This window comes from Macaca thibetana, chromosome X, assembly GCF_024542745.1.
Source record: "Macaca thibetana thibetana isolate TM-01 chromosome X, ASM2454274v1, whole genome shotgun sequence".
NCBI classification, from domain to species: domain Eukaryota; kingdom Metazoa; phylum Chordata; class Mammalia; order Primates; family Cercopithecidae; genus Macaca; species Macaca thibetana.
This window is the reverse complement of record NC_065598.1, coordinates 65,349,052-65,364,518: the sequence shown is the minus strand read 5'-3', so window position 1 is coordinate 65,364,518 and position 15,467 is coordinate 65,349,052. Positions and strand designations below refer to the sequence as shown.

General features: G+C 51.6%; 1 protein-coding gene across 1 annotated transcript in view; it reads left to right on the top strand.

Annotated features, from left to right (window-relative positions):
- PJA1 (praja ring finger ubiquitin ligase 1) overlaps nt 1–4,465 on the top strand; it is a 1,335,831-nt gene extending 1,331,366 nt beyond the window's left edge. The window contains exon 2 of the transcript XR_007722602.1: nt 4,119–4,465. The gene's annotated coding sequence lies outside the window, so the exon portion shown is untranslated. The remainder of the gene's footprint in view (nt 1–4,118) is intronic.
- Nucleotides 4,466–15,467: the final 11,002 nt, after the last annotated feature.

Here is a 15,467-nt window from a genome sequence, read left to right as displayed (position 1 = left end):
TTCCTGGCCCCTAGGTTTTTTTGTTTGTTTGTTTGTTTTTGTTTTTGTTTTTTGTTTGTTTGTTTTGAGATGGAGTCTTGCTCTGTCACCCAGGCTGGAGTGCAGTGGTGCTTACTGCAAGTTCCGCCTCCTGGGTTCACACTATTCCCCTGCCTGGCCCCTAGTTTAGTTGTGGGGGTTGGCAGGGTCAGGGTGGGCCGGGGGAGGGAGGCAAACAGGTGCTTAAGTATTTGCAATCCATGATGAACTATGCTGTGAAAGGAGCTTGACAGGGCAGCAGAGGAGAGTGGTAGAGGAGGATTAGAGCCCACAGAAGGGGTACCTAACTCAGACTGGAGGAGAGGATAAGTCTGGGAAGGCCTCTAGGAAGAGGTGGCACTGGAGCTGGGTCCTAAAAGACACATAAGGGGCTGGGCATGGTGGCTCATGCCTGTAGTCCCAGCAACTTGGGAGGCCAAGGTGGAAGGATCACTTGAGGCTGGGAGTTCAAGACTAGCCTAGGCAACATAGCAAGACCCTATCTCTTAAAAAAATAAAATAAAAATTAGCTGGGCATGGTGGTGCATAACTGTAGTTCCAGCTACTAGGGAGGCTAAGGCTTGAGCACAAGGGCTATCCACTCCACTGGGACCGAGACAGATGACTTTGGAATAATTGGAGTGTCCTTCCCATAACCTTGAGCTCTGGTAAGGCTGACTTCCCTTGTGGTGACTGGGGCAAATGACAGCTGAGTGGTAAAAGGACACACACACACACACACACACACACACACACACACACACATAAGCCACGTCAGAGTAGGTATGGCCAGGATACCCCAGCTGCCTGCCAGGGCAGCTGACTCCCCCTCCTCATGCAGACAGCTGGGAATCCCCCTGTCAAGTAACAGAGCTCAGCCACCACCCTACCTCCTCCTCAGCCAGCCAGGATCACCGCTGCCGACTGATGGGGCACAGTCATTTCCTAATGCCTCTGACAGATCCCCAGATCATTCTTGCCAACGGATGGGACACAGCCACCTCCTCCAGCCTCTGTCAGACACGGAGGGCAATAAACAACGTTGGTGACTTGCACACAGAGCTGTGAGGGGCACACAGGACTCCCAGGACTCATGAGAGGCCACATATACAAAGATACCAGCCTCTCCGGGGCTTGGGCCCTGATGAGCGCCAGTGCCACCAGGCCCCACACTGTGCCAAATGTAGCAGTCTATGGAGAACCTGGATCCCTCCATGGCCCAGCAGACTCTTCCAATTCAGACTGCATTCAGGATGCATTCACACACGCACATATGCACACACACCCACAGGCCTCTGGCCCTCAGCTACCTCAACATACAAGTTCTGATGCCAACCCTTAGCAAGGCCCTGGAATAGGCACTGGGGTAACAGAAAGGAATCAGAAAAGCCTCGCCTTCACTGAGCTCACAGGCTAGTAGAAATCCTGTATATAGGTAATAAGCCAAATGCGACCCTAGGTCCAACTGCAAGAACTATTGTGTCTGGAAGGAGCAAGGTGATGCTCTGGCCCTCTGCAGCCTTTCCAAGATCCCACCTGGTGGAATTTGTCCAATTATGGGCCCCACACATGAAAGGATCACAGACCAGTCTCTGTGAGGACAGTTGGAGCTAAAAGTGCTCTTTGGCCTGGAGAAGGCTGAACTCTGAATTCAGACCTCTGAAGGGCTGTCACAGAGCAGAGGAGATGTGTGGCACAGAGCAGAGGAGAAGAGTTAGGTAGCAGCCTTGAAGGAAGTCACAGGAAGACCAATTTCAGATGAAACTTCTAACAGACAGCTATCCTGAGATAAAACAGGATGTCATTGGAGGAAGGGAGCTTCCCATTACTGGAGGTGTGCAAGCAGAGTGCATGTGTGCAGGGAGCGGTACAGGGGATTCAAGCATCAGTTGGGGGCCAGGACTCGATGGCCTCTAAGGGTACTTCCAACTCTGAGATTCCATGACTCTGGGATTCAAATCCAGACTCTTCATGCTACAGATGAGGTGCAGAGAGCGGCAGGAACAGGCTAAAGGTCACACAAAGCGTTAGTAGTACTCAGAGGACTAGACCCAGGATTCCTCACTCCCCATCTTGGATCCTCCCACTCCTCAGACTGTCTCAGCCAGAACAAACCTCCTTGGCGTATCCAGAAGCTTGCCTCCCCATCCCGCGTCCTGGGTGGCCTGACACCCGCGGTCATCTTTCCCAGCCCCGGCCTGGGCTCAGCTGATGGATGAGCTCCTTGTTGGGCTGCCTCTGGCTCTGGCTCTGGCTCCACAGATGGATGCTCTCAGGACTGCTGGCTGAAAGGAAATCCACATTTGACCTGGAGCCAGATGTGGAGCTAAGGGAAGTGTAGAAAGGGGAGATCGAGGGCCTGGAGTGGGATACAGAGCTGGGGGGCCAGACCTGGTACCCACAAGCCTCACAAACCCCTCAATGCCTGGCCCGTAGTAGTTGTTCAATAGATTGTTGTTGAAGGTGAGAGGGAGGAAGGGAGGGATCCTTCTTTGCAGCGGGGACATTGGAAGCTCCAGTGAGTGAAGCTAAGGGCCCCCAAAGACCCCAAGAAATTCAGAGACCCTGGACATGGGTCTTTGGGAATCTCTCCCATTCATCTGAGGCTTCCCGAAACCTCATCCTGCATACCCACCACCACCCCAGCCTTGTTTCCCTGAGAAGAACACCGCAATGCAGTCTTTTTCCTCTATTCTCGTTCTGCCAAACATAGAAGACTTCTGTCCTGCCCACCAGAAATGGCAGGGTTAAAGTGATAAATGACTTCTGTGGAAGAGGTTATTCTTGTTGTCCTGAAGAATGCTGCAAAAAAAATCTACCCATGTATGTAACCCTTCACATTTCACAAATTATAAAATGGAGGTTTGGGGGTTTACAGAGCAGAAAAGGTTGGCCCAAGGTGACCCAGTGACAGGACTGGAATACTGACCTCCAGTGTCCCAGTGCACAGATATTTCCACACCATCTCCTCTACATGTTCTGGTGACAAACCACTTCAGCTGTCTCCTGGGCCCTTTGCAGTTACAGATGAAGTGAGCATTATTACTTTCATTTTAAGATAAAAGAAACCAGAGACAAGAGACCCTCAGTGACTCTCTAGCTACCACATTGTCACAACCAACAATACCACATGTGTTAGCTGGGGGAGAGGTGGTACTAGAGATGATGACTTAACTCAGAAAAGTTACCCTAATGCTGAACTTCCAGGCACCATTTCAGGCCCATGAGGGAGATATGTGGAACAGTTATTCCAAAACACCACTCTATAGATATGCTATTTAAGAATCTTCTGAGGAGTTAACATGTGTGTGTGTATGTGTGTGTTTACTTATGCACACATGCACATTTGTGTGTTCTTGAGCTCTATTCTAGAAGATTCTGATTGCATAGCCATTAAGTGGGCCCAGGAGTCATCCTTTTTAACAAGCATCTCCAGAGAACCTGCTGTGTAGCTAGGTGTGGAAGCAACCGGTTTAGGGTAGCCAGAGCCTTACAGTCTAAAGGCAGGGCCAGTCCTAGTAGGAAAGCTCTCTGGAGGACACATGTTTGCATGGATTTAAACACCACTCCTGGTGATAATATCAGACAAAGGATGTGTATGGATATTGGGTCACTAACAACCATTCATCACCACTGCCCCTTTTGCATCAGAACCCCGATTTTGCTCACCTGCCTCTGAATAGCCAGCACATATGAGGCTGGACTATAGGGGCTGAATCTTGATTAGTCTAAGCCAGTGGTTCATACCTCTGACTGCACATTTAACTCACTTAGAGAGCTTTGTAAAAATACTCGTAATCGGGACCCATCTCTAGAGATTAAATTGGTCTGGGAGTGCAGTCTGGGTATGGGTATTTTTTTAAAGCCCCCCGCCCCCAGCCTACCACCCTGTAGCCAGGGTGGAGAATACTGGTGTAAGTCAGTCATGGTAATTCCAACCTCCTTGCCATGTGGTTTGATTCAACTTGGCATGCAACACAATTCTGGCCAATGAGAGGCATGGACAGGAAGCTGCTGAAATGTTCAGGGGAAGGCTGCCTTGTTCTTAAAACATGACACAAGGCAAAGTTGATACTTCTTTGGATTTTGTTGAATTACAGTGTGATACTTGGAGCTGCTGCAGCCACCTTATGACCATGAAGGGACAGGCCTGAGGACAAAAGCCAAGAGCTGAGACTAGTGGAACAGAAAGATAAAAGAATTGGAGTCGTTGATGCTGAATAAACTAACAGTTGAAGAACCCTTCCTTAGGCCTTATTCTGTGGGATAATAAATGTGCTTATGGTTTAAGCCATTTTGAGTTGATTTTTCTTGTTACTTGCAGCCGAATGCTATTCCCATTAGATGGAAGAGGAAACTGAAGATCAGAGAGGTTAAGTTATAAACCAAGATCATAGAGTTAGTTAGTCACAGAGGTGAGATGATGGATACACCCTTTACCACCACCAGACACAAACATACATACATACACACCAGCACTAAAACCCTAGGTGGTATAGTGTAGTGAAAAAAGCATTGACCTATGAGAGGAAGCTGGAGTGGAGGTATGGGGATATGAGGATAGAGGCCACTTAGCAGTGATTATCAGGTCAAGTGTCCTATGGGTGTCCCCTGCCTGCCAGCAGGGGGTGGCAGCTGGTGCCTGCTCTGGCTCCGTCAGACATTAATTAAAACTTGACAAGAAGATTAATACACAGGGGACAGTTTTAATTAGAGACTCCTGGAATGTTAGTGCTGGCAAGGCCCTAAGAGACAATGTCTGCCAGCCTCCTTATTGTATAGATGGGGAAACCGAGGTCCAGAGAGGGGAAGGGCCTGGCCTAAGTTTCCTCAGGGAGTCTGTGGCTCAGAAGTCTAGGTGCCCTGTGTGGGTCCCTAGCCAAGCCTCTTTCCTCTGCCCTGAGATGCCTCACAGATGGGACAGCTTTAATTAACTTATTATCCCATTCAATTTGTCACTGATTCCCAGGGCCCCAGCAAAGGCCTACAACTAAAGCTCCCTTTTGTGCAAACTCTGCCTGGCCCCAGGGGGCTGATGGGATGAAGGCAACCATTGAGGAGCCCAGGGCAGCTGAGTTTGACCACCTACTTCCCAGGGCTCAGCCCAGCCAGGGGGCTCTGAGCCTGGTAACAATCAGCCCAGAGACATTTTACCTTTCCCTTTTTCACTGGAGGGGGTAGGACTATCACTAATCAGTTATTCCAAGCCCTCAGTTTACACAGAGCCGTCCACTATCTCAATCAGACAGGTTGATATTCACATCAACCCTGAGCATTAGGGTTTTACTTCTCTTAAAAATACTCCTATCATTATTCTTTAAACTAAACATGTTCCGTGTAAGACAAGTCCCATAAAGCCTAAGTGTATGTGGCTGAACGTGAAGTTCTCGTCATCCCCTCTACCACTCCACAGCAGAAGCCACTAGTAACAGTTTGATGTCTAGCCTTCTAGACGCCCCCAACACAGGCACACACTTAGGTCTGTTGCATTTTCCCCTATTGTCATGATCTGTCCCACCTCAGAGGGAGCTTTGGGGCAGAGCGGGGAGCAGGAGAGGAGAGGTCAGTGTGGGACCCTCCATCTGCCCAAACCTCCTGGAGACTGACCTTGGTCTCAGGCAGCTATCCAGAAAGTCAGGGGCCCAGCTAGTCCATATGGTGCCCCTCTAGGCAAAACATTTAGAAAAGGGTATCCTTTATTGAGCACAAATGCTGCTCACGTCCAGGGCACACAGCTCAGCCTGAGGAGCAGGAGCAGCCTTCAAGTCCAAAAATGTTCCCCATCTCTGCCCTCCTCTGTTGACCGCCACCATCACTGCCTTCAACCAGGACACCACCATCCCTCGTGGGATTCCCGCTGCCCCAGCCTTCCCACCAGTGTCCCTGCCTCTCATGTGGCCCTCTAAGCATCCCTCCTTGCAGCTGCCAGAAGGATTGCTGTCATAGGCAAAGCAGATTATGTCCCTCCTAAGCTAAGCCCCTCAATTACTTCCTCTTGCCTAGGGGGTAAGGCCATGCTTCTTAAGGATGGCACTTAAGGACCTTCACATGTAGCTCTGCATCAGCAGGCTTGGGTGTGAATTGAGGCTCTGCCACTTACCAGCTGCATGACCTTGGGAAATCCATTTACCTCCCCGTGTCTCAATTTCCTTATCTGGAAAATGGGAACGCTTGTGATAATAACAGTATCTACCTCATTACGTTGTAGTGAGGAGTAAATGAGGTAATTCTAGTCAAAAAAGCTTATGACAGTATTCTGGTCAAAAAAGCTTATGACAGTACCAATGTGCTAAGGCCCCAGTGGCACAAGAGCATTTGAGTCTAGGGCCCCAAAGGAGCCTCATCCTGAGCAAGCCAGAGCCCCAGCTCCATGCAAGTCAGAAACTGGAGCCGGAGTTGGGAGGGAGGGAGGGAGGGAAGGAGGGCACTGTGACAGAGGTTGAACCTGGCCTTGCTTCCGGGAGCTGAGAGGAAGATCTAGCCTTGGCCAGGCAGCTCATGAAGGGAGTCCTGGGAGGGAAAAGGCTCCCAAGGCCCCCGCAGCCCCTGCACTGGGTCCTGGGGAGGGAAGGAAGCCAGAATGCTCCAGGACTCCATGGGGGTTCCTGAGCCTCAGTTCTCTCATCTGCAAAAAGAGGGTTTAAATTATTTCACAGAGTGGCTGTGACGATGAAGGGAATGATGCACAGAGAGCCCCCAGTTCGATGCCTGGAACATCATAGGTGCTCAATAAACCCTTGGAGAAGGGAGAAAAAGGGAGGCTGCAGACATCCAGGCCAGGGCAAAGGGCCAAATGCTGCCAGCCTGCCTGCTTAACCCCTGCTGGGGTTTTGACAAAGTGGGACACTTTCCAGGCACTACAGGGGTTCCACTGGCTTTCTGCTGAACCAGGGCAGGACTGGGTGGGGGAAAAGGGGAGTTTGGCTGTCTCCCAGGCATTGGAAAGAGAGCAGCCATGCTCTTCACTCTCTGATCCTCAATCTCCTTATCTGTCAAGTGGGAATAGAACCATCAGGCCCACAGGTCTATTGTGAAGCTAAAATAGGATAATGAACAGAAAAACACATCATACATATTGTGGGCAGTTATTGGTTTATCATCTACAGTATTAGAACTGTGGTTCAGAATACTGACTTTGGAGGAAAACTGATCTAGGTAAACTTCTGCTGGGAGCGGTGGCTTCAGCCTGTAATCCTAGCACTTAGGGAGGCAGAGGCAGGAGGATAGCTCAAGACCTGCCTGGGCAATATAGTAAGACCCTGTTCTCCACAAAAAAGGGGAAAAAAGACCAAAAAAAAATCACTCCTGAGTCTCTCTTTCCTAAATAGGTAGACTTAGGCAAGTCACTTAATATCCCTTAGTTTTAGTTTCCACATCTGTGAAATGGGGATTATAATTTCCCTACCTGCTTTGCAGATTTAAGAAGAAATTCAATGAAAGCATTTCACTAAACTTCCCGGTCCATGTGAACATTTACTATGTAGCATTTTTAAAGATAGTATTATTCCTCAAGGAAAAAGCACCAGTCTTAAACTTCTGAACTCCTTCCCTCAACCCCACCACTTAGCCCAGGGTCTGCACACAATTGATACTCAATAAATCTTTGTTAGCTAAGAAATCCTATCTGAGCGTGGTGGCGACCACCTGTAGTCCCAGCTACTCTGAAGGCTGAACCAGTAGGATCGCTTGAGCAAGTCTGAGGCCACGGTGAGTTATGATCACGCCAAGCTATGATATGCCATGACACACTAGCCTGGGCAACAAAGAAAGACAAATAAATAAATAAAAATAAATCCTTAGGTCTCAGCAGCTTTATGGCATTATGGACTATTAAACCTGGAGTGACTGTTGGAGATCATTCATTCCAAGCACTTCATTATACAGATGGAAAAACTGAGGCTCAGAGAGCAAAAGGGACAGGCTCCAGATGAGACTCACAAGTGCTGCATCTAGACCTAAGACCAAGGCCTCTGGACCAGGCCTCTGGATCCTCTGCCCATCAAGGTAATTTCTGAATGGGAGAGATTCTCTCCAAGGTAGGGGGTCACTTGGTATCACCTCCCCAGAATCCCACCAGCCCAGAGCCTACTCATTCTACTTCCTGGCCTTGCCCCAGGCCACACCTAGATGGCGGCCTATTCTTGCCTCGGCCTACCCCCCCCACTCGCAGCTCCTCGGCAGCCTAGGCCGGGTGGTCCGTAATTGCTTCCTGTCCTCACAGGCTCTGTTTGTTTGCTCTGTGGCCGCTTCCTAACACCCCAGCACACCGGAGGTGCTGACCAGCAGTGTGGGACTCCAGGGGCCCAACCCCCAGCCTGCTCTCAGATGTTGGGCCAGCCCTCCCCAGACCCACCACCTGGAGCCCAGGAACCCAGCAAGGCCCTAGAGACACCCCCCCAATCAGCACTTCCCCCAGCTTCCGCCTCCCACCCTCACCCCCCCAGCAGCTGGTCCTGCCCCCAGCTGAAGGAGAAGCCAAAAAATCAACAGGTGGCAGTCCATAGTGAAGCCCTGGTAGGCCTTGGGCTGAAAGAGATGAAGCCCCCCTTCCCCTAGCCCACTCTCACTCCCATTCGCAGCCCAGTGGAACTTGGGCAGCGGGTCCAAATGACACTGCCTCATGTCAGGACTTTGAAACGGCTGGGGTCAGAATGTGTGTGGGGTGGGGAGGGGCGGGAGCCGGGACAGTTACTAAGTTTGTCCCTGAAGGTTTCAGAGACTAGGATAACAAAAAACAACAACAAAACCAGTGCAGTGCAGTGAAACAACAGACCTTGGGTTCAAACTCACTGTGCGACATTAAAACAAGTTATTTACATTTTCTTGGCTTCCCTTTTCTCATCTGTAAAATGGGGCTAATACACCATAGCCGCCCCCACTCCCCGCTCCACTACGGATTATTGTGAGGTTGAAACCATCTGGTGCACATTGTCTGGTAGGTAGGGTGGGTAGGGAGGTCAGTAGGTAGGTAGTGCAACCAACTGTCCAGGTTTATCTGGGACTGAGGGTTTTCTCAGGATGCAGGACTTTCAGTGCTACAACTGGGACAGTCCTGAGCAAACTGGGATGACTTGTTCACACTAGGAGTAGGTGTCAGAGGAATGTTTGTCCTGGAAGCAGGTTCCACTACCTGCCATTGGCGACCGTCTCACATCTCCACACACCTCCATAGCCCCTGATGTTCCTCAGTCTGAAAGACTCTTCTCACAAATCTGGTCCAGACTCTTCTTCAGGAAGCCTCGGGGACTTGCATCATTTGGCTCCTCCTTCTTCATCCCCTTCCTCACACTTAGATCCACAGTTTCCCCCACTATACCAGGCCTTCTGCCCCTCGGCCTCTCTGCCACTGGAGCCATCATCTGTCCTCTAAGCTCCCTGCACCTTCGTCTCACCTGATGCCACCATCACACACCCACACATAAACCACCCCTTCTCCACTCTGTGTAGGCACACGGCCTCACTCACACCACCACACGTGTGCCGCACACCGTGCGCATCCCAGGCACGCCCACGTTCTGTGTATCTGAACCTCAGGACAAGGATTTTGGTTTAAATAAAGAACCTTCCAACCGACAGTGGGATAAAGCCTTCAGATAGGGGGTAGGGGATAAGCTTTTCCTCAGGGGGTAAGGCTTGTAAGTATGGAATGATGGCAAAGGGCAGGGAGCTGTCTGAGAGCAGAGAGATGGCTGCAATGATCTCTAATGGGTCCTTGCCTCCAATGCTTTGCTTCAAAGTCTTCTGGGTTGTTTCCCTTGCCAGAGCCCCTGCCCTTGAGATCTAGGCAGGCCAGGCCAGGAGAAACACAGGACTGAATTCCATTTAGTTGGTTCTGGGCTGCAGATACCAGAGGGAAGTGTGTGCTGTTTTGTGTGTGTGTGTGTGTGTGTGTGTGTGTGTGTGTGTGTCCGGCGAGATTGTTGGGGAGTGGGAGAGGCCAGGTGAGCAGCCCCTTGGGGCCTGTTCTTTTTTTCCAGCTGGGGAGACACCCCTGAGCTGACTGAGGGGGTGAGAAGGCAGGTACACAGGCATGGGGAGGACACTGCACTCTCCCTGAGGCCCCTGCCTGCAGGCTCACGCTGCCCCTCCTCAGCCCCTGAGGAAAGCGCCGTCAGCAGAATTCCTCACATCCTGCTGCTGGGGCCATGTTTATCCAGCACAGCAAACCGCCCCAGAAGTGCCTTGGGGCAGCTTCAGAAACCCAGACTCAGAGCAGGTCAGAGAGCCCGAGTGAGGGAGATCCAAGGGACACAGAAAGCCGAGAGACTGGCGAGGAGACACAGAGAGTGTTGCTCGGAGATGGAGACTGACAGAGCCTAGGAGGGCACCCCTCTGGGACGCAAGAAGGAGACAGAGGGGAGGAGGCCGGCCTGGGAGGCTGAGATGGGAAACTAGACCACGGAGAAGAATGGGGCTGCACCTGAGATGATGACCAAACCAAGACAGAATGCCGCAGAAACAGAACCGCACCGAGAGAGAAAAGGAGTGGAAGGGAGAGAGAAACAAAGGGGTGGGGGGCAGGAGGAGCAGTGGGGAGACCCAAGCAGGGATGGGGCCAGCAGAGGGCTGGGCGGAGGAGGAGCCTGAGGCAGCAGGAGGAGTAGAGGGGCGGCTGCTATGCCCCCTCCGTGCGCACACACAAGGCCCGCCCAGCCCGGGCCCGGACTAGGCTGGGCCCGGCCTGGGCTGTTTGCAGAAGGAAGCCAGCTCTGTGGTCAGGGCGCCCCAGGCCCGGCGGCAGCCGCCCCCTGCACTTAATGAGATTCTTGTTCCGAGCTGCGGGAGATGGGGCCGGGCTGCAGAGGCCCCGCAGCGCCTCTGCTCTCACCCGAAGGGGGCCTGGGCCAGGGCTGGGGCCCCGGCGACTGAAGGGGCTACACAGGAAGGTGACCGGACAAAGGCTGGCCACAGAGGCTGTCAGGCCTTGGGAACGCAGGGGGCTGGTTCTGGCAAAGGAGCCTTGTGGCCCGCGGCAGAGCTCTGTGGAGGAGGAGGATAGGGAAAGGATCTGGGATTAGCCGGCAGGCAGGAGGCCTGGGTTCAAATATTGGCTCTGTCCACCTGGGCTGGGTGACCTTCGGCCCGCCTTTCTCTCTGGGACTCAGTTTCCCCATTCGCCCCATGAAGGGCAAACTCAGGCAGGTGGGGATCATGAAGAAGCCAAGAGCATGTGCCCTGGCTCCGGAGACAGCTGTCGCTCAGCTCCAGCTGTCAGTTGCCCTGTGAGAATGTGAGCTTGGTATTACTAGAAATTCAGATATTTTAGAAGTTATAAATCTGAATTTTTATGTCAAACTCTGAATTTTAAATGATGGCAGCTCATTTCTTATTAATGTAGGCACTGTGTGAGCCAAAGAAAACACTTTGAGGGTCTTAAGTGACCCATAAGGTGCCTGTTTATGGCAGTCTCTAAGGCCCACATCAGCTCTGCCAATCGCCACATCTATATAACTCCACCACCATCCTGAGTTGGAATTCAGCCCTCACCCAAATTTCATGCCCTTGAAGAATGGACAGAATGTACCACCAGGAGGAGGCTGCTGTGCACTAGCATTGGGTGAGTGGGAACATATGGTCGAGGATGCAGGGTTTCTTGATGGCCTGTTGACTGACCAGTGATCCTGCTCCCACCCAGTCTTACTGACAAAGCTCCCATCTCGCCATGCCTCAGACCTTCAAGGCATCCCTTGGGAAACACATTCTGCCTGGGCCTTGACAAAGAGCCAGGCAGATACTATGCAAAGCCACAGCTGGTCTGTCACTTCTCCTTCAGCCCAGGCTGGACAGAGGCAGTACCCCAGAGCCAAATCCACCATTAGCCTTGTCCCTACTCTGGCAACTCTAACTCCAGGACCACCACCCTGGCATGGCCAGGAGGTGGGGAGGAGAGAAGAGGGGAAGAAGGAGGTGGAGCATCCTGGTATGTGCTGAGAATGGGCCTTCCCCAGACCTCTGCATCGCCAACCCTCCCACCCCACAGCCCACGAAGCCCAGCCAAGCATGACAAGGGTTAATTGGATACCCCCAGCTGGAATCATAGAATCATAGGACTGGAACGGACCTTGGAGGTCATCTGTCAGGGGGAGAGGAGAGATTTTAATTACCCAATTCAGCTGGGTTGACAGGACCCCCAGCCCCCAGCCCCAGCCCAGGTTGTTTACTGAGGAGGAGGTTAGGCTAGGAAGGGCTAATGGGCTGGGAGCCTCTGAGGGGTAGGGCCGGGCCACATGAGTCACATTCCTGGCAGTGCCATCCCCACCCCCAGTAGTGCCTAGTTCTGGGATAGGCGCACAGCACTCAGCTGAATAATTGACTAACAGGTGAAACTAACAGTACCATGAGAGATTGTGAGTGACGGACCCCTGAACCAGGAGGCAAATGACCAGGGCTCCAGGACTAGCTCCATTCAAGGTCACACAGCTAGAAAGAGGCTGCACCGAGCCCTTTCCCATCACCCCATGAGACCTCTTTTCGTGGAGCTGGGACAGGAACCTCAAAGGCAGCTAGGAGGGAGGGGCCGGTCACCTCAGCTCCCACTCCTGCAGACTCTGAGCCTCTTCAGGCTTCCTAGTGCAGCCTGTGCTTCCCAATCTTCTGAGCTCTACTCGCAGTTTTATCTTAAACAAGAAAACTCCCCCTCACAATTCTTTAGACACAATAGGAAAAAACATGAGTTGGTTATGCCAGTAAGGCTTGAGGTCAGACACCAGGAAGAACTTCCTGAAGGTAGGACTCCCCACAGAAGCAGCAATCCAAGTGGACTCTGGAATCTTCTGCTCTGGAGAACTGGAGGCTCCATGGGAAATGGGGAAGTCACATCAGATCTGGGCAAGAGCTAGCTGAGTGACGTTTCCACCTGTATCCCTAAGACCAGAGCTCAACATTGCAGGGGTGGGGTCAATCTACCTAATTTCCTGCCTACTAGCCTGGAGCTAATGGAACCTAGGTAGTTCCCAGCCCAGGACTGACGCTGCTGTTGAGAGATGGGAGCTCAGGGCCACCATAGCCTCTTAGTCCCCACAAGTTAGCCAGGGGGTAGAACCCAGCTGAGGCAGATAGACCCAGGCTCATCATCTGTCTTCACTCCAGAGAAACTGAGAAATAAATGCTGGCACCTTGACTCAGAACCGAAGGCGGGTAGGGGACTAGGCTGGAAGACAGAGCAGGAGCTGGGGAGGAGAGGGGGACATTGGGGTAGACACGTGTCTCCATCCCAAGGCAGAGGGAAGTGAGAAAGACACAGAATTCTCTTGGGAACTCTCAATATCACTTTAAAGAGTGTTCATAGTTACCTTGTTCTCTGCTTTAAAAGTCCTGAGGGTTTAATAACACTTTTAAGTGGCATCTTCTGTGGGGAAGTTCCATTGGCTGCAGGCCCAGCCTGTGTCATTTCCATCCCAGCCCCTTTCCCACAGTTGAGCAGTGCATTTATACTGGCCCTGGAATCAAAGCTTGATCACACCGGAAGTTCCCCCTTGATATGGATCCTCCATCCTTCCTGCTGCAGTACCCCACTCTCTTTCCTTTTACGCTTCTCCCAAATGGAAATGAAGTCCTCTTTGGTCCCTGAAATGAACAAAGCTCGGATTTAAAAATGGACCTGCTGCTCAGGAAGTAATCCCGGCACCCTGCCACCCGCCATTCCCCTCCACTACCATCCCCAGCATGTTCCCTCCTGGGAACTGGCTGAGGCTTCGGGGATTAAAGGAAAGGCCCAGGACAAGTCAGGCTGAGTGAGTCTGAGGATCGCAGGAAGAAGGGAAAGGAGGAGGGAGGGGTGGAACTGGGTGGCCTTTGGGCTAAATCAGATAATAAACCTAAGCCACCTGCCGTTTGAGCCCACGGTATAAATCGTTAATCGGTTTGGGACCTGCATATCCGCTAATGAATTTCTCTATTCCCAGAAGGTTTCTCTGGAGCTGCCCCCAACCACTGCAGGGGGCTAAGCAGGGAGTTCCAGTTCCTCAGGCTGGGGGTGGCACTCTGCATCCTCCAGGCCTGTTGCTCCTGTTCCCCCAGCCCCTTTCTGCACCTCCCAATCCACTTTCCTCCATGCAGCTTGAGGGGTCTGAGAGCTTAAAGGGGGAGGGTTTGAGAGCTTAAGGGGGAACCAGAAAGGAGGGGCTTAAGGGGGTCCCAGATAAGGATGTTCAACCTTTCTCGACTTTGGTTAATTCATCTATAAAAGGTGACAATCTCACCTGCCTCATGGGATTGAGGATTAAATAAAATCATGTAAGAGACGCACCTAGCATAATGCCTGGCACATATTAGGTGCTCAATTCATGAACTTTATTCTCCTTTTCTGCCTCTAATATCATCCATAGAGAGGAGACTAGCAACTCTTGGGCTCCAAGAAGGAATTCTTAAAAATGGCAGCTGAATAAAGGTGGTTGAGCAATGAAAAGCTTCTCACCTGGACCTGTGAACCCAGGAGGCTATAGAATTCCCCACCCCAGGTTTGGCTTTTAATGTCAGCAGTTCCCATCACCATCTGCCTGGACTTCACAAGGGTCTGTGAGCCCCAGACATGGGGGCTGGATGGACCAGCCTCTCCCCTTCTACTGCATCTTAATGGCCTAAAGACAATGGGCATAGTCCTCTGAGCAACTCCTAGACACACAAGGGATGCCTAGGAAAGGCCCTACGTCACTGCTACTGGAGGTAGAGCTCGTCCAGTGCCTAGACACAGATGGCCACAGCTGTTGGGGCCCTGGGCTATGGCTCTGCCAGCTGCTTTGCCCTTCCCCTTCGCTGCCTGCCACCCATTGGTCCACTCAGACTCAGACAACCAACATGGAGCTGAGGCCCTAGCATAACACATGCAGGGGGTGAGTAGAGATCCTTAAGAAACTGTAAGCTACAGTTCCAGAGATCTTGCATTTCTGCAGGGGGTGGGGAGACCACTGGGGACTAACTGAAGGGCAGTGTGCAACCTAGGAAGGACAACAAAATGGGCAAACTGGTGCCTCTTTGTGGGACCTTGAGCCAGCCACTCCCTCTTTGTTAAGCCAGCCAGGTCTCTCTGCAGGTTTGTCTGAGGATGCTCTGAAAGAGAATGGGGGAGTTGGGTTCTCTACTTAGGCGTGAAGCTATGCAGTTTATGTGGCTAAAAATAGTCTTCAAACTTTTGGCTTAGAATGACTTCTCATGGTTTCTTTCTGCTCTGACACTCTAAGGTTCTATGATCCTCTTTCTAACTTATATCCCAGGTATCTTCTGGATCTACTTACCCATAATCTCCAGAGAGGCTAGTAGAACTGATCTTTGCATCCTACTCAATGACATGGAAGAAACGGGCAGTGTGGACTGATCCTTTCTCCCTTCCTGGCTTCAGTGTCTCCATCTGTACAATGGGAAGAATTGAATTCAGTATTTTTCAAGCTCCCCATCCCACACCTCCAATGGTTAAGTTCTTCCTGCAGGCCAGAGGAGAGCCAGTCTCAAGG